At 47.7% G+C, this 18,173-nt stretch overlaps 3 long non-coding RNA genes across 3 annotated transcripts; all 3 read right to left on the reverse strand.

The window, feature by feature from the left end:
* Nucleotides 1-1,484: 1,484 nt before the first annotated feature.
* LOC148377733 (uncharacterized) lies at nt 1,485-7,599 on the reverse strand. The gene is made up of 5 exons (XR_015856478.1): nt 7,518-7,599; nt 3,580-3,609; nt 3,222-3,389; nt 3,033-3,109; nt 1,485-2,565 (listed from the first exon to the last, which is right to left on the reverse strand). It is a non-coding gene; the product is annotated as an uncharacterized LOC148377733 (long non-coding RNA).
* Nucleotides 7,600-14,838: 7,239 nt separating this feature from the next.
* LOC148377734 (uncharacterized) lies at nt 14,839-15,623 on the reverse strand. Its single transcript, XR_015856481.1, has 3 exons — nt 15,253-15,623; nt 15,098-15,168; nt 14,839-14,961 (listed from the first exon to the last, which is right to left on the reverse strand). It is a non-coding gene; the product is annotated as an uncharacterized LOC148377734 (long non-coding RNA).
* Nucleotides 15,624-16,630: 1,007 nt separating this feature from the next.
* On the reverse strand, nt 16,631-17,350 carry LOC148377735 (uncharacterized). Its single transcript, XR_015856476.1, has 3 exons — nt 17,291-17,350; nt 16,839-17,032; nt 16,631-16,714 (listed from the first exon to the last, which is right to left on the reverse strand). It is a non-coding gene; the product is annotated as an uncharacterized LOC148377735 (long non-coding RNA).
* Between the last annotated feature and the right edge of the window lie 823 nt (nt 17,351-18,173).

Consider the following 18,173-nt stretch of genomic DNA (forward strand, 5'->3'; position numbering starts at 1 on the left):
TGACTTCTCTCTCTCTCCAGACAGCTGACCTGACATGACTTAGACTTAGACTTAGACAAACTTTATTGTCATCTTGTCTGCACATGGTGCATACAAAACGAAATTCCATTGCATACGTCTTACAACAAAGTAGTGATATTGCAGTTGAATAGAAGTAACATATCCTATGAAAATATATATATATACATATACTATATATATATATATATATATATATATATTAAAAATAAGTATAAAGTGCAGCAGTGATAATTATGCAATAGTGCAAGTAGGCAAAACAGTATTCAAGAGTGTGCAGAGGAATGCTAAACCATGTATTAAACTTCTATTTAAAGGGTTTATACAAGTTCAGTAAAGTTGGTAGTGCGAGATAGTGCAAGATAGAGGTCCGTAGTGTCATAAAGTACAGTTCTGTGAATGTGTGATGCAGAGTTCAGTTTAGAGCTCAACAGTTCTAGTGTTCAACAGTCTGATGACAGCAGGGAAAAAGCTGTTGCAGAACCTGGTGGACCTGCAGCGGATGCTGCAAACCTCTTCCCAGAGGGCAGCAGGGAGAACAGTCCATGGTGGGGGTGTGATGGGTCATTGATGATGTTACGGGCACGGGACATGCAGCGCTGAGATGAAATGTCCTGAATGGAGGGAAGAGGAGCCCCTATGATCCTCTCTGCTGTCCTCACCACTCTCCTCACGTTCTTCCAATCGGAGGCGGTGCAGCCTCCACACCATACAGAGAGACAGCTTGTCAGAATGCTCTCTATGGTGCTCCTGTAGAACGTCCTCATGATGGGTGGGGGCAGGTGGGCTCTCCTCATCCTCCGCAGGAAGTACAAGCGCTTCTGTGCCCTCTTGACCAGTGCCGTAGTGTTCATAGTCCAGGTGAGGTCTTCTGTGATGTGGACCCCCAGGAATTTGGTGGTGCTGACCACCTCCACAGCTGAGCTGTTGATGATCAGTGGAGCGTGGTGAGGCTGTTTTTTCCTGAAGTCGACGACGATCTCCTTCATCTTCTCCTCATTCAGGATCAGGCTGTTTTCTCTGCACCAGCCCACCAGCTGCTCCACCTCCTCTCTGTAGTCCAGGTCGTTGTTGTCTCTGATGAGCCCCACCACCGTTGTGTCGTCTGCTGACTTCACGATGTGATTGGTGGTGAACCTGAGGACGCAGTCGTGTGTCATCAGGGTGAACAGCAGGGGGCTCAGGACGCAGCCCTGAGGGGAGCCTGTGCTGAGGGTGATGACATCAGAGGTGTTCTGTCCGACCCGGACTGACTGAGGTCTGTTGGTGAGGAAGTCTAGCAGCCAGTTGCGAAGGGGGGTGTTGAAGCCCAGGTGTTCCAATTTTCCTACCAGATGCTGTGGGATGATGGTGTTAAACGCTGAGCTGAAGTCCAGGAACAGCATCCGCACATGGGTGTTCTTCTCCTCCAGGTGAGCCAGGCTCAGGTGAAGAACGGAGGAGATGGCGTCCTGAGTGGAGCGGTTTTGCCGGTCGGCAAACTGGAACGGGTCAAATAATAGGGGGAGTCTGGAAACGATGTGACCTTTAAGCAGCCTTTCGAAGCACTTCATCATAACCGGAGTCAGTGCAACAGGCCGGTAATCATTAAATGAGGTGATTTGAGGTTTCTTCGGCACCGGAATGATGGAGGCAGTCTTAAAGCACGCCGGCACTGTGGCTTGGCCCAGCGAGGTGTTAAAAATGTCTGTGATGACCCCAGCCAGATGACTTGCACATTCCCTGAACACACGCCCAGGAATGTTGTCGGGGCCAGGGGCCTTACAGGGGTTGACTCTCCTCAGGGTCTTCAACACATCGGCGGAGTCAAGGCAGAGTACCTCCTCTTTCTGATGGGGGACAGTTTTAACTGCTGGAGTGCCGTTTAGTGCCTCGAACCTCCCAAAGAAGTTATTTAGACCATTTAGAAAGTCAGCATCAACTACACCCACCGTGGGGGGGGGGGGGGGGGGGGGGAGGGTGAGTTGTAGTCTGTAATCGCCCGTATGCCTTGCCACATACTCCTGATGTTTTTGACGTCGTGGAAACGATCCTGAAATTTTCGACTGTGGTCTCGCTTCGCTATCCTTCCTGATGGCACGGTTCAAGTTGGCTCTCGCTGTCCTCAGTGTCTCCTTGTCGCCAGACTTGAAGGCAGAGTTCCGCGCTCGTAGCGTTTGACGTACCTCCTCAGTCATCCAGGGTCGTTGGTTGCCCCGGGTGATGATATTCTTAGTGGTGCTGACGTCCTCGGTGCATTTGTTGATGTAGGCTGACACAGTCATGGCACACGCATGTCTAATCTACATCGGGAAATCTGGGAGGGAGGGAGGGAGGCAGGCAGGGAGGCAGGCAGGGAGGCAGGCAGTGTCTGTCTGTTGAGGTTTTCACCTTGTTCTTCTCCTGCTGAAGTTCTAACTGGACGTCCATCAGTTTGGTTCTCAGCTCGTCATTGGCGGCCTGAAGGGCGTCCGTTCGCTCCGCCTTGGCCCGCCCTGCCGGAGCTCGTTTGGACATCTCTTACTCGAGTCTCGCCCGGTCGTCAGTCAGAGATCACAACATTTGTACCTGGAGAGCACAAACGCAGCGCTGTTTTCCACTGGCTTCGAACTCAACTTCAATCGATACCGTAACTTACAACATCATAAACATAGAACTAGCTTGACTTATTCATTGAATAAATGCATTTGGTTCTTCAAAACTGCATCACGCAACATAGCGTGACCGAGACGGCCGTTATCCACCTGCGTGAAGTTATTTGGTGAAATGAATGAGATGTTTAAGACACCATCGTTCTGTCTCTCTGTAGATGAAGGGAAATAATCGATTGCTGAAGGTCCAAAGGTGTTGTGATAAACAAATAAACATATTAGTGATTAGTGACATATTTGTGATAAACATATTAGGCAGGATAATCACATATGTTAACTTGACTGCCCACACTGTATTTATTTATGGTTATTTGTTAAATCGAGTACTGTTAGACATGAAATAGGAAGTGTTTAACATAAATGGAAGACGAAAGGGGTACTCACCATTGTAGCTCCTGCTGGTCAATGATACGAGCCTCTTCTTGCAGTGGAAAACATACAGCCAACAAACACCGTGGAACCTAAAGGAATGAAATTAAACATTAACATTTAGCCTCAACCAACATTCACAGATACAACGCAACGCAAACTACACAAACGTAAATCTTTTTAAACACAATGAGTTGTACTTACTGTGTACGCTCTAGACGGTCCACTTGCAAGCAGAAAATAAAGATATTTCTGTTGATAATCGTCGTGTTTGTATCCGGTGTCTCGCTCAAGGCCATTGCGCCCACAGATTTGAATTTTGGCGAGAGTTCAGCCTATTGACGTCATTTCCGCGGTGTAATACCCGCATATCTGAAACGGCAAAGTTAAGAGTAGAGTTAAATAAAGTTTTTAGTCAACGCAATAATTTACAACCGTTGACCAGTCGAAATAATCGTCGAAATTTGGCGTCTGTGGCTGGAAGCAGACGCCGAGTTCGACGTTCCTCCCAAACTCCAAACTCCCTCGCTTTTCAGGGCTCAAAAAAAACAGTTGTAATTACCTTGTACGCTCTAGACGGTCAAGTTGCAAGCTGAAAACAAAAATATTTGCCTTGTTAGTCATCGTGTTACTAACCGCTGTGTCTTGTTTGCCAGAATTGCCGCTTTCCTACTTCCTGTTGCAAGCCACGCCCACGGAGTATAATTTTGCCGTGAGTTCCGCCTATTGACGTCATGTCCGCGTCACATGACTGCGACGTAATATTATCTAAAACTGTTTGTGCGGTATTGTGTTGTTCTGTGCGGTGTTGTGTTATTCTGTGCGGCGTCGTGTTGTTCTGTGCGGCGTCGTGTTGTTCAGTGCGACGTCGTGTTGTTCAGTGCGGCATGGTGTTGTTCAGTGCGGCATGGTGTTGTTCAGTGCGGCATGGTGTTGTTCAGTGCGGCATAATGTTGTTCAGTGCGGCATAATGTTGTTCAGTGCGGCATGGTGTTGTTCAGTGCGGCATGGTGTTGTTCAGTGCGGCATGGTGTTGTTCAGTGCGGCATAATGTTGTTCAGTGCGCCATAATGTTGTTCAGTGCGGCATGGTGTTGTTCAGTGCGGGATGGTGTTGTTCAGTGCAGGATGGTGTTGCTCAGTGCGGCATGGTGTTGTTCAATGCGGCATGGTGTTGTTCAGTGCGGGATGGTGTTGTTCAGTGCGGCATGGTGTTGTTCAGTGCGGCACAATGTTGTTCAGTGCGGCATGGTGTTGTTCAGTGCGGCATGGTGTTGTTCAGTGCGGCATGGTGTTGTTCAGTGCGGCATGGTGTTGTTCAGTGCGGAATGGTGTTGTTCAGTGCGGCATGGTGTTGTTCAGTGCGGGATGGTGTTGTTCAATGCGGGATCGTGTTGTACAGTGCGGGGTGGTGTTGTTCAGTGCAGGATGGTGTTGTTCAGTGCGGCATGGTGTTGTTCAATGCGGCATGGTGTTGTTCAGTGCGGGATGGTGTTGTTCATTGCGGCATGGTGTTGTTCAGTGCGGCATGGTGTTGTTCAGTGCGGCATGGTGTTGTTCAGTGCGGCATGGTGTTGTTCAGTGCGGCATAATGTTGTTCAGTGCGGCATGGTGTTGTTCAGTGCGGGTAGGTGTTGTTCAGTGCAGGATGGTGTTGTTCAGTGCGGCATGGTGTTGTTCAGTGCAGCATAGTGTTGTTCAGTGCAGCATGGTGTTGTTCAGTGCGGCATGGTGTTGTTCAGTGCGGCATGGTGTTGTTCAATGCGGCATGGTGTTGTTCAATGCGGGATCGTGTTGTTCAGTGCGGGGTGGTGTTGTTCAGTGCAGGATGGTGTTGTTCAGTGCGGCATGGTGTTGTTCAATGCGGCATGGTGTTGTTCAGTGCTGGATGGTGTTGTTCATTGTGGCATGGTGTTGTTCAGTGCGGCATGGTGTTGTTCAGTGCGGCATGGTGTTGTTCAGTGCGGCATGGTGTTGTTCAGTGCGGCATGGTGTTCAGTGCGGGATGGTGTTGTTCAATGCGGGATGGTGTTGTACAGTGCGGGGTGGTGTTGTTCAGTGCAGGATGGTGTTGTTCAGTGCGGCATGGTGTTGTTCAATGCGGCATGGTGTTGTTCAGTGCGGGATGGTGTTGTTCATTGCGGCATGGTGTTGTTCAGTGCGGCATGGTGTTGTTCAGTGCGGCATGGTGTTGTTCAGTGCGGCATGGTGTTGTTCAGTGCGGCATAATGTTGTTCAGTGCGGCATGGTGTTGTTCAGTGCGGGTAGGTGTTGTTCAGTGCAGGATGGGGTTGTTCAGTGCGGCATGGTGTTGTTCAATGCGGCATGGTGTTGTTCAGTGCGGGATGGTGTTGTTCAGTGCGGGATGGTGTTGTTCAGTGCGGCATGGTGTTGTTCCGTGCGGCATGGTGTTGTTCAGTGCGGGATGGTGTTGTTCATTGCGGCATGGTGTTGTTCAGTGCGGCATGGTGTTGTTCAATGCGGCATGGTGTTGTTCAATGCGGCATGGTGTTGTTCAATGCGGGATCGTGTTGTTCAGTGCGGGGTGGTGTTGTTCAGTGCAGGATGGTGTTGTTCAGTGCGGCATGGTGTTGTTCAATGCGGCATGGTGTTGTTCAGTGCTGGATGGTGTTGTTCATTGTGGCATGGTGTTGTTCAGTGCGGCATGGTGTTGTTCAGTGCGGCATGGTGTTGTTCAGTGCAGGATGGTGTTGTTTAGTGCGGCATGGTGTTGTTCAATGCAGGATCGTGTTGTTCAGTGCAGCATAATGTTGTTCAGTGCAGCATGGTGTTGTTCAGTGCGGCATGGTGTTGTTCAATGCGGCATGGTGTTGTTCAGTGCGGGATGGTGTTGTTCAGTGCGGCATGGTGTTGTTCAGTGCGGCATAATGTTGTTCAGTGCAGCATGGTGTTGTTCAGTGCGGCATGGTGTTGTTCAGTGCGACATAATGTTGTTCAGTGCGGCATAATGTTGTTCAGTGCGGCATGGTGTTGTTCAGTGCGGCATGGTGTTGTTCAGTGCGGCATGATGTTGTTCAGTGCGGCATGGTGTTGTTCAGTGCAGGATGGTGTTGTTCAGTGCGGCATGGTGTTGTTCAATGCGGCATGGTGTTGTTCAGTGCGGGATGGTGTTGTTCAGTGCAGGATGGTGTTGTTCAGTGCGGCATGGTGTTGTTCAGTGCGGAATGGTGTTGTTCAGTGCGGCATGGTGTTGTTCAGTGCGGCATGGTGTTGTTCAGTGCGGCATGGTGTTGTTCAGTGCAGGATGGTGTTGTTCAGTGCGGCATGGTGTTGTTCAATGCGGCATGGTGTTGTTCAGTGCAGGATGGTGTTGTTCAGTGCGGCATGGTGTTGTTCAATGCGGCATGGTGTTGTTCAGTGCGGGATGGTGTTGTTCAGTGCGGCATGGTGTTGTTCAGTGCGGCATAATGTTGTTCAGTGCGGCATGGTGTTGTTCAGTGCGGCATGGTGTTGTTCAGTGCGGCATAATGTTGTTCAGTGCGGCATGGTGTTGTTCAGTGCGGAATGGTGTTGTTCAGTGCGGCATGGTGTTGTTCAGTGCGGGATGGTGTTGTTCAGTGCGGCATGGTGTTGTTCAGTGCGGCATAATGTTGTTCAGTGCGGCATGGTGTTGTTCAGTGCGGGATGGTGTTGTTCAGTGCGGCATGGTGTTGTTCAGTGCGGCATAATGTTGTTCAGTGCGGCATGGTGTTGTTCAGTGCGGCATGGTGTTGTTCAGTGCGGCATGGTGTTGTTCAGTGCAGGATGGTGTTGTTCAGTGCGGCATGGTGTTGTTCAATGCGGCATGGTGTTGTTCAGTGCAGGATGGTGTTGTTCAGTGCGGCATGGTGTTGTTCAATGCGGCATGGTGTTGTTCAGTGCGGGATGGTGTTGTTCAGTGCGGCATGGTGTTGTTCAGTGCGGCATAATGTTGTTCAGTGCGGCATGGTGTTGTTCAGTGCGGCATGGTGTTGTTCAGTGCGGCATAATGTTGTTCAGTGCGGCATGGTGTTGTTCAGTGCGGAATGGTGTTGTTCAGTGCGGCATGGTGTTGTTCAGTGCGGGATGGTGTTGTTCAGTGCGGCATGGTGTTGTTCAGTGCGGCATAATGTTGTTCAGTGCGGCATGGTGTTGTTCAGTGTGGCATGGTGTTCAGTGCGGCATGGTGTTGTTCAGTGCGGTATCGTGTTGTTTAGTGCGGTATCGTGTTGTTCAGTGCGGTATCGTGTTGTTCAGTGCAGTATCGTTGTGTTTTTCGTATTGTGTTGTGTTGTTCGTAATGTGTTGTGTTGTTCGTATTGTGTTGTGTTGTTCGTATTGTGTTGTGTTGTTCGTATTGTGTTGTGTGTTTCATATTGTGTTGTTCATATTGTGTTGAGTTGTTCGTATTGTGTTGTGTTGTTCGTATTGTGTTGCCTTTAACACTTAGCCTCTAACACTTAGCCTCTAACACTTAGCCTTTAGCACCTAGAAGGTAAATAAATAGGAAGGAAGGACTCACCGGTGACGTCTTCGCCCACGTCCAAGCGTTGTACTTTGTATTTTCATCCTTCTGACAGTGGAAAACATAGCCAACAAACACCGTGGAACCTAAACGAATGAAAGAAAACTATCATTTGGCCACAACAGACATTCACAGATACAACACAATGTGACGTGCGGGGTTGAGGTTAAAGGTTGAGTGAAGGGCCCTCGTTTTAAACTACTTTTTTGAAAAGGATTGGGAACAAGTAAGACGTATTTAATTTATTTAATGGGAAGTAGTAAGAGCTATTGAATTTAATCTATGTATTATATTCTATTGTATTGTATTCTGTTGTATTCTTTTGGATTGTATTCACACTAACCCCACTAAAACTTCAGCCCACAAAAACTCGCCTCTGGCGCCTAGCCTCTGGCTTTTAGCCTCTAACACTTAGCCTTTAACACTTAGCCTAGAAGGTGAATAAATAGGGTTAAAGGTTGAGTGAAGGGACCTCGTTTTAAACTACTGTTTTGAAAAGGAGTGGAAACAAGTAAGACGTATTTAATTTATTTAATGGGAAGTAGTAAGACTTATTAAATTTATTTAATCTACTTTTCTTCCCAGGCAAAATTTGATGTGCTGCAATTCCAAATTTCCAAAGTGAATGAAGGAATGAAGTCCTTTAAATTATGATTTTGTATAAATACTAGGCATAAACACAAAATCGACGGCACAAAATGGGCAGACTTTACTTGTTTGAAAAGGACTGGTTACAAGACAGACTTTTTTAATTCATTTAATGGGAAGAAAACTTATTTAGTTTAATTGATCTATTTTTGTTCCCTGGCAAAATTCGATTTGCTGCAATTCCAAATTTCCAAAGTGAATGAAGGAAAGAAGTCGTTTAAATTATGATTTTGTTTAAATACTAGGCATAGACACAAAATCTACGGCACAAAATGGGCAGACTTTACTTGTTTGAAGAGGACTGGTTACAAGACAGACTTTTCTGATTTATTTAATGGGAAGAGGACTTATTTAGTTTATTTAATCTATTTTTGTTCCCTGGCAAAATTGGATTTGCTGAAATTGTATTTTGCCAAATCTTGACTTGAGACCTGATAGGAAGTATTAAACGCTTAGTTAAATCAATACAAGTTGGTAATAAGAGCGAGTAATGTTGGTTGAACCGATGAATGAAGGTTGAAAGCAATTTAAATTATGACTTTGTATAAATACTAGATATCAACAGAACATCTACTGCGCGAAATGGGCAGAGTTTACTTGTTTGAGAAGGAGTGGCTTATTCAAAACTAAGATTTATTTAATCTGTTTGTTCCCAGGCAAAATTGGATGTGATGCAATTCCAAATTTCACCACATGATGGTGCCCAATTTTGACTTCATAGGACATATTAAACACTTAGCTTGTTATTATGTTCAAGGTAATCAGATTTGTTTATTATTCTAATGGCCTCTTCAAAACTATTCTGGATTACTACTTTGGATCTATTCTACATTACTTGGCAACAACATACTCTGTAACAGTTTAGGCAGTATAATCATATATGTTAACTTGAGAGTGCCCACACTCAATCTACTTATCGTGATGTGTTAAATCAATTACTGTTAGACATTATTTGTCTGATAATCTACCAAATCTTTGAATTGAAGAATTTGTGATTTAATTAATAGCTTGTTGTTATGTTAAGGGTAATCGTACTTGTATATAATTCTAATGGCCTTCTTTTGAAAACTATTCTGAATTACAACTTTGGATCTTATATTACTTTGCAACAATCTACTCTGTGACAGATTAGGCAGTATAATCACATATGTTAACTTCAGTGCCCACACTGTATTTATTTATGGTTATTTGTTAAATCAAGTACTGTTAGACATGAAATAGGAAGTGTTTAACATAAATGTTATGGCTACTCACCATTGTAGCTCGCTCCTGGTCAATGATACGAGCCTCTTCTTGCAGTGGAAAACTTGCAGCCAACAAACACCGTGGAACCTAAAGGAATGAAATTAAACATTAACATTTCGCCTCGACCAATTTTCACACGTACAACGCAACGCGGCTACACTTCTGCTATTACAAACGTAAATCTCCTTAAACACAATGAGTGTTACTTACCGTGTACGCTCTAGACGGTCCAGTTGCAAGCAGAAAATAAAGATATTTCTGTTGATAATCGTCGCTGCTCAGCGGCTCACGGCCATCGCGCCAACAGATTTGAATTTTGGCGGAGGTTCGGGCAATTACGTCATATCCGCGGCACATGACTGCGACGTAATACCCGCTTATCTGAAACGGCAGTTAAAAGTAGAGTTACATCAAGTTTTCTTGGAACCTAAACGAATGAAAGAAAACTATCATTTGGCCACAACCAAGATTCACAGATACAACACAACGTGCGGGGTTGAGGTTAAAGATTGAGTGAAGGGCCCTCGTTTTAAACTACTGTTTTGAAAAGGAGTGGAAACAAGTAAGACGTATTTAATTTATTTAATGGGAAGTAGTAAGACTTATTAAATTTATTTAATCTACTTTTCTTCCCAGGCAAAATTTGATGTGCTGCAATTCCAAATTTCCAAAGTGAATGAAGGAATGAAGTCCTTTAAATTATGATTTTGTATAAATACTAGGCATAAACACAAAATCGACGGCACAAAATGGGCAGACTTTACTTGTTTGAAAAGGACTGGTTACAAGACAGACTTTTTTAATTCATTTAATGGGAAGAAAACGTATTTAGTTTAATTGATCTATTTTTGTTCCCTGGCAAAATTCGATTTGCTGCAATTCCAAATTTCCAAAGTGAATGAAGGAAAGAAGTCGTTTAAATTATGATTTTGTTTAAATACTAGGCATAGACACAAAATCTACGGCACAAAATGGGCAGACTTTACTTGTTTGAAGAGGACTGGTTACAAGACAGACTTTTCTGATTTATTTAATGGGAAGAGGACTTATTTAGTTTATTTAATCTATTTTTGTTCCCTGGCAAAATTGGATTTGCTGAAATTGTATTTTGCCAAATCTCGATTTGAGACCTGATAGGAAGTATTAAACGCTTAGTTAAATCAATACAAGTTGGTAATAAGAGCGAGTAATGTTGGTTGAACCGATGAATGAAGGTTGAAAGCAATTTAAATTATGACTTTGTATAAATACTAGATATTAACAGAACATCTACTGCGCAAAATGGGCAGAGTTTACTTGTTTGAAAAGGAGTGGCTTATTCAAAACTAAGATTTATTTAATCTGTTTGTTCCCAGGCAAAATTGGATGTGATGCAATTCCAAATCTATCTGAAACGGCAGTTAAAAGTAGAGTTACATAGTTTTCTTTTTTAATCAACACAATCATTTACAACCGTTGACCAGAAAGAATCGTCGAAATTCGACGTCCCCCACAAACGCCACGCTCACTCGCTTTTCAGGGCAACAAAAGTACTTCTTTTTAAAAACGATGAGTTGTACTTACCGTGTACGCTCTGGACGGTCCAGTTGCAAGCAGAAAATAAAAATATTTCTCTTGTTAGTCGTATGTTACCATCCGCTGTGTCTTTGTCAACATCGCCGCCATTTTCCTACTTCCTGCTGCGAGCCACGCCCACGGATTTAAATTTGGGCGGAAGCTCTTTCCATTGGCGTCGTTTTCGCGTATAGCAAATCCGATTGGTTGGGAAGGGGGCACGGTTATGCAGCCGAGGGGTCCTGTGATCGGTGGGATGTAAAGTAGGCGTCGACGTCACGTCCGCGTCACGTGACCACGACGTGGCAGACGATATAGCAACCGCTGTTTTGTTTAGTAGATTTACAGTTGTTATGCATTGGCATAATGGTGTGCACTCAAAATAGATTTAAATAAATTAAATATTTCTTCTGCCCACTCCCTTTTAAACAAGTTAACTCTGCCCACGTCCATTGACGTCTTGTCTGCGTCACGTGACCACGACGTAGCGACGTCATGTAGTAACCGCTGTTTTGATCAGTAGACTTACAGTTATTATGCGTTGACATAATGGCGCACTGGTTAGCATGGCCACCTCTTAAGCATGATGTTGCGGGTTCGACGCCTGATCAATGTTAGCATGGAGTGAGCTTAAGTGCATGGCGCTGAAGATTTGAATCTTTGAAATGCGCTGAGGTCTGACATATCAGGCAGAATGGTTTGCCATCACGTTCAACAAAAAATAGAAACTTTCCCACTCTGATTAAAACGTCCTGTGTTCATCTACGTATTTTCGTTTTGCTGTGCATCTTTTCCCTGCCATTTCAAGAGCCCAATTGACACTCATAGTTTAAAGAAATGTGTTTGCCCATCCTACTTTGTGGAATTTCACCACATGCGCTTTTGACCAAAATACCAAATTGAACTCAAGTGAAGCCAACACGCACAACCCCCCCCCCCCCACACACACACACACACACACACAAATGTTGATATGAACATAAAAGAGCCGCATGCGGGTCGGGAGTTGCGGCTTGGCCAAACCTGTACTATACAACTTTATTTGTATAAAATTTTCACAACAGCTGTCACACAAACAAAGCGGGAAAAACCGAAGACGTGCGTGTTCCGCCCACGCTGGATTTATTTGCACCTTTGAAAAGACACCGTATTGCCGCAGATGTGGCAAAGAGTACTTTTGGGCATCTGAGACGGAAGGATGTCCAAAGCATCACGTCACCTGCTCTGGTAGGCATGGTGGTGGGACGTTGAGGTCAACCGCTTTGGGGTTGGCTGAATCTTTGATCGCAGGATGCCACACACTTGAAGACAGAAGCAGAAAAGCAGAGCTAAATGCAAAATGTACTCACCGGTGACTCCAATTTTTTTCCCCCCTGAAGAAACAGCTGGACGGGTGGCCCCGGCTGGCCAGTGGGACTCTTGTTATTCTGACCCTTTTTAGTGCGCGTTTGGGGCAACAACCGTTTTTTGTGGCGCTCTCTTCTGGTTCAAAAGTGCCCTGCATGTGAATTTGCTTTTCCTGCCTTCTGATTGGATGAGCGCCGGTGTGACGCGGTGCCTCTGTCACCGTGGCGGGGGGTATACGTTGGCATCGGAGCGTCTGCCAACGTCTGAGACCGGCTGGCAGTGTATCGGAGGTGTCGAGTGCGGTGCCGCTGGAGCTCACTCACCAGCTGGTGTTAGGGCCACAGAATGAAGGCCAAGGAGAAGAATAGAAAGAGAAACAGAAACTTCTCCTCCAATTGTTTGATTTGTCTCTTCTGAGCTTCGATGAATTCTTTCAGCTCTTTGTTCCTCTAGGACGGACAAATGGAAAGTGGCATTCAAAAGCCAGTAAGCGTGCAAGTAAGTGCCGGGCTGGCTTTGGGCCCTTACCTGTTGCGCGCTGTGCAGCAGATCCATTCTCTCTTGGAGGATGCAAGCGTCGCGCTCCCTCAACTCGCACATCAGGGCTCGCTTCCATTGGTCCACGGCGCTCCTAAGCTCTTCTCTCTGATCCGCCGTCAGCACGTCATTCACGCCAGCGTGGCTGGCTTTTTCGCCGTCCGTGGCGGGGCAGTCCCGCTGCGGTAGCGCCTCGTACAACATGGCCTCCAGCTCCAGGATCCTCTGGGCCGCAATCCTCGTCCATCAGTGGTCCGGCGGGAGATTTGAGGGCGGCTTACCTTATGAGCCTGGTCCATGGAACACTTCCTGAAGTCCAACTCTTCATCCAGGTAGCCCTTCTGCTTGCAGAACATATCCTAGCACAGCTCAAGGTCAGAATTGTTGGGGCACATTGCCGGAGTTCCCCTTGGCTGATGTCGCGTGTCTGTCTACCTTCTCACTTTCAATGTCCAACATCTTCTGTTGAAGTGCTGACTTGGTCACTTTGATGTATTCTAACCACTGAGGAAAGGCTGCTGTCACATAAGCAGAATGCGAGAGCGTGCGTGGACGTGCGCGTTACCTTCTCGGCTAGGGTGAGAAGGGTCCTGGCGTGAATCACGACCACCTGCTCCTCGTTGGTGAGATTCTGCAAGAGCCCAAAGGCACAGCGTCAACAAGCTTCTTTCAGCGCAAAGCCTTCCAAAAGTCACATTTGAGCCGCCGAGTCTCGTGGAGTGCGAACATAAGGAGTTCGACATACACTTACGGCGTTATAGCCCAGGATGTCCAGCTTCTTCATCAGATCACTGATGACGATGTCCGGGGGAAAGGCGCAAGGAGCAATGTAAGGTGTTCTGGGACCTCGGGTTAAGGTTAGGGTTGCGAGGGACGCCTTACGTACGCTCACGCCCTCGGCCTCGCAGTAGATCTGCAAAGGGCTGAGGCCGTCTGGGAAACGGACTTGCAGAAACTTCAAGACGGGGGAGCGCCACTCCCTCTCCTGAAAGGCAGAGGCATGCATCCGTCCGTCCGTCCGTCCGTCCGTCCGTCCGTCACATCTCTGGCCTCAACACGCTTGTGCGAGTCTTCCCACCTCCAGCTCCAGGATGCGGAACTCAAGCAGTTCGTTTTGGTCTCGGATATCCTGGATGTGCTCTTTCAGACGCGCTTCTTCCGCCTCCATCCGCCTGACCTGAAAAGACAGTCAGACCTCATCTGCGGGGCTTCCCGACGGGTGTGACGCCAAGCGACTCCGCCCAGCGCCTTTCTTTCCGTCACCTTTTCGGCCAACTGCTGATTGCTCTGACGCAGCAGCTGCTTCTCCTCCACCCACTTGACATTCTAGAAGAGACAAACGCGTGGACAGCTTTGGAATGTTGTGTCATTTTCATCCACAAATTCTTTGGTTGACTGGAAAATGACATTTGCTTTTCTCCGCATTTTCCCAGCCACGTTCGGGGGGGGGGGGGGGGGGGGGGGGTTGGTCCAGTAATGCCAGACGAATGAGTGACTGAAGAATGTAGCTATTTTGTCTGAGAAAAAGGTGTGCTCATTGATGAGCTTACCTGTCCTTGTTGCTTCAGCGCTGACTCCAGATCTGCTACTCTGCTTTGATAGTGACCCATTTCTACCATCAGCTTTTCTCTGGTCTGAAAGGAGGAGGAGGGAGGCTCCTCCTCCTCCTTTCAGACCAGAGAACACCCGAGGCTGGGTGAGAACGGGGAGGCTGCGACCCGGCCGGGGGTTGCGGAAAGGGGCGCCACCTTGATCTCCTTCTCGGCGTCGTAGTCCCCTTCGCTGGTCTGGGCTAGCAGAGCGTAGGCTCGTTGCAGCGCTTGATATTCTTGCGTCAGCTGGCGGTAGCGAAGCTCCGCCTCTTCATGCACACACCAATGCAACACAGCACTAGTACCAGAATCAGTCAGACCGGCGACAAAGCACCCGCGACGCAAAGACGAGTCCGATTCCAGGCTGAAGAGGAATGTTTGGTGCCAATACGCTGGCAGAAATGGCGGGCTACCTCTTCGGGTTCCGTGTCGGGGGTTCTGTCGGTGTGAAAAGACAAGGACGATCCGTCCGAGTCCACCAACACGTCTTCGTCGTAGCCGTAAAATGTTTCGATGACCTGCGGGCGCGGAAGCAAACATCTCTCTGAACAAACTGAAGCGACACCTCACGATGAATCGACGAGAGGAACGATAGCGAGAAAAAGGCCATTTCATCTTGCGCAACACCAAGCAGCCGCAAACAAACAGACTCACCTTGCAGGACCTCACGCTTTGTTCCTCCTCAGAGATTCTCGACGTCGGTATCGTAGCAGCAAATCTTTCTCCTGTCGACACAAATAATCCGCCTTTGAGATTCTTTGGATGCAAAGGGAACGAATGGCTCCGGCGCAGAAACAAACGCGACTCACAATGACATTTCTGACATGAGCTCCTGTCTCCAGAGCCTGAAAAACACGTCACCGGCGATGATTGGAGGGACGCTCGTCTTTTCCAAAAGTGACAACTACAGGGTGTGTCAGGGTTTTCCAGATTATCTTTATCGTATCATTATGTTGCTTTGACTTTGACTGCAACCTGTAATAAATAATATTATTTATCCCTTATTTATCCCTATCGCTTATCCCTTCCTACACAAAGTCGTAAAACACCCCTTGCTATGTTTTGACTAGAGGTCAAGGGCTTCCTCTATTCAATCCACTCTTACACCCACCCTGTTTCTCTTAATTAAAATGCTCGTGCAGGAGCCGAGAGTCAGACTTCATTCGTACAACGGATGGACTCTCCACCTGCAGGTGTCCAAAAGAACTTACTTGTCTCCCGTGTGGTTCTTGCAAAATAAGTTGGAGCGAGCGCAACTCTAACAGGGTGCATTTTGCCACTAGCTGCCTACGGACAATGACGTCGCGCTCGCGGCTCATGGTTGACGGGCTGAGCAGCCGGGCAAGTCCGTCGTTTTCAGCGCACAGCGAGTGGCAAAGGCGCTGACAAAACGGGAGCTTTGAGCTGCTGAAAACGGCAAAACAAGTCTAAAGCGTGTTCAAACGCGTGCGCACAATGCTCCTGCTTGAAAGGTCGGAATTTAAGGGGCCAATTTTTTGGATGGCGGCCGCCGGCCAAGCTTTGGACGGAAAAGGTTTCCTGGCGACAGCGAGCGAGCGCGGCGCTGCCGTACGTGCACCGAGTCGCCTGCCTGAAGACCTTGGACAAGTCGTCGATGATGTGCCGCTGCTCCACAACTTGAAGGAACTCCATTTCACCGTCCTGCTGGCCGCAACCGCGGTCCAGGTCATTGAGCGAACTAGGCCTTCTCTGTGGAACACAAATGCAGTGGACTCTGTTGGCACGCCGCCGTTGTCCGCGTCGACTTACCAAGCTTGCCATCTCCTCGTTCTCCTGGGTGACAAAGCGCACTTTGTTTTCAAGGCGGCACAGCACCAGCGAGAGTTCTTCATTCTTCCTGCTCAGGCGTTTGTTTTTGTACAGGAGTGGCAGAAACTGGCTTTCTGTTTCTCTCAGTCGCTTTAGCTGCAAGCATGAAGTGCGGGATGTGAAAGACGCACAACACGCGGGCCAGAACGTATCCATTCCTTTTGCATCGGTTTGAACGGAATCGTGGCTTTGGCTCCCAATAAAAGACATCTACCAGGCAACCGACTCGCCGCGCCGCTCAACTAATAAGCAAGCGCAATGGGTGCCTCGCTGGATGGCGCGCATCAAACGTAGCGCAAACCTTCAAGCGTGCCGTCAATAAATTACCAGTTCATTGCGCTCTTCAGAAAGCAGGGCGTTTCGATCCTCCAGTTTCCTGATGACTGCGCTGAGCTCAGCGATTTTCAGATGAAACCGTCGCGTGTCCCGATCCTCCTGAGACTGAAAACGCCCCGCAACACACACACACAAGCACTCGTTCAAAGTTCAAAACTGTTTTTGTGCTACCTTCCTCCAGCAACGAACTAAGTCATGCGTACTGCAAGTGTGTGATGAGGTGGCTTACGCAATGAAGAGGATTGCTAGTAGCGGCGTTGACCCCACTTCCAGGGTAGTTTAGGCCCGCCCTTTGGGAATCCCTCAGGGCAGCGATCTGCTGCTCGGCAGCCTGAGTCTGCAGCTGAAGGCGGTGGACGTGGCCGGCCCCAGGGCTTCATCCAAAACACTAACCGCTCTGTCTTTCAGCTTGATCTCATCCGTCTGGATGTACAAACGGGGAGCGCTCAGGCAGGCGGGCAAACTCATTTGCCAGAATTGTGACAAAAACAAAGAGAGCAACCGGCCAATTTTTTTCTTGAATCGACTAGAACACCTTTGCTGTGACAAAAGCGAAGCGAGCAACCGGACATTTTCTTCTTGTGAAATAGAATAGAATAGAATGCCTTAGGTGTCATTGCACTGCAGGTATACAACGAAATTGGGAACATAGCCACGCACCGCGCATCTGATCAGTCCTACCAGTCGGCGGATCTCCCTCTCGCAGTCTCTCTTGGTTCGGCTCAGCTCCTCCCGATGCTGGTGATGAGCCGATCGGAGCTCGGCCGCTCGGGACTGCCAGGCCTGCTGGGCCGCTGCCAGGGCTTCTTCCGCGCTCCTGGTGGAGGCGACACCGCTCGGTCTCCCGACACCGCCGCGTCTCCTCCACCTCCGCCAGCAAAGCGCCCCCCCTCCTCACCTGAGCAGACATTGCGCCACACCGGGCCGTTGAGACCGCAACGGAGCGCCGCGACGCTTACTGGGGACAAGCTACACAATACGGTAGCGGCCGCATCGAAGCCCGACGTGGCGTGCGGATAGTCAGACACGGATAGAGCGGATCACCTTGTCCATGGAGCCGTCCCTCAGGCTGAGGACCAAGGCATTCAGTCGCTGGATCTCTCCATCTTTGATTTTGATCACTCTCATCAGCTCCATTTCATGCTGCCGCAGTAATGTCTCCCTGGTAATGGCTAACTCTTTCTGCTTCTCCTCATGGAGTTTGCTTTTGAGTTCCGTCATGGCGGCGGTGGCACGGTGGTGCTCCGCCCGCAGGTCCTGACTTCTCTCTCTCTCCAGACAGCTGACCTGACATGACTTAGACTTAGACTTAGACAAACTTTATTGTCATCTTGTCTGCACATGGTGCATACAAAACGAAATTCCATTGCATACGTCTTACAACAAAGTAGTGATATTGCAGTTGAATAGAAGTAACATATCCTATGAAAATATATATATATACATATACTATATATATATATATATATATATATATTAAAAATAAGTATAAAGTGCAGCAGTGATAATTATGCAATAGTGCAAGTAGGCAAAACAGTATTCAAGAGTGTGCAGAGGAATGCTA

Source organism: Syngnathus floridae, unplaced genomic scaffold (assembly GCF_059516105.1).
Source record: "Syngnathus floridae isolate MCC-2025c unplaced genomic scaffold, RoL_Sflo_1.0 HiC_scaffold_96, whole genome shotgun sequence".
Classification (NCBI taxonomy): domain Eukaryota; kingdom Metazoa; phylum Chordata; class Actinopteri; order Syngnathiformes; family Syngnathidae; genus Syngnathus; species Syngnathus floridae.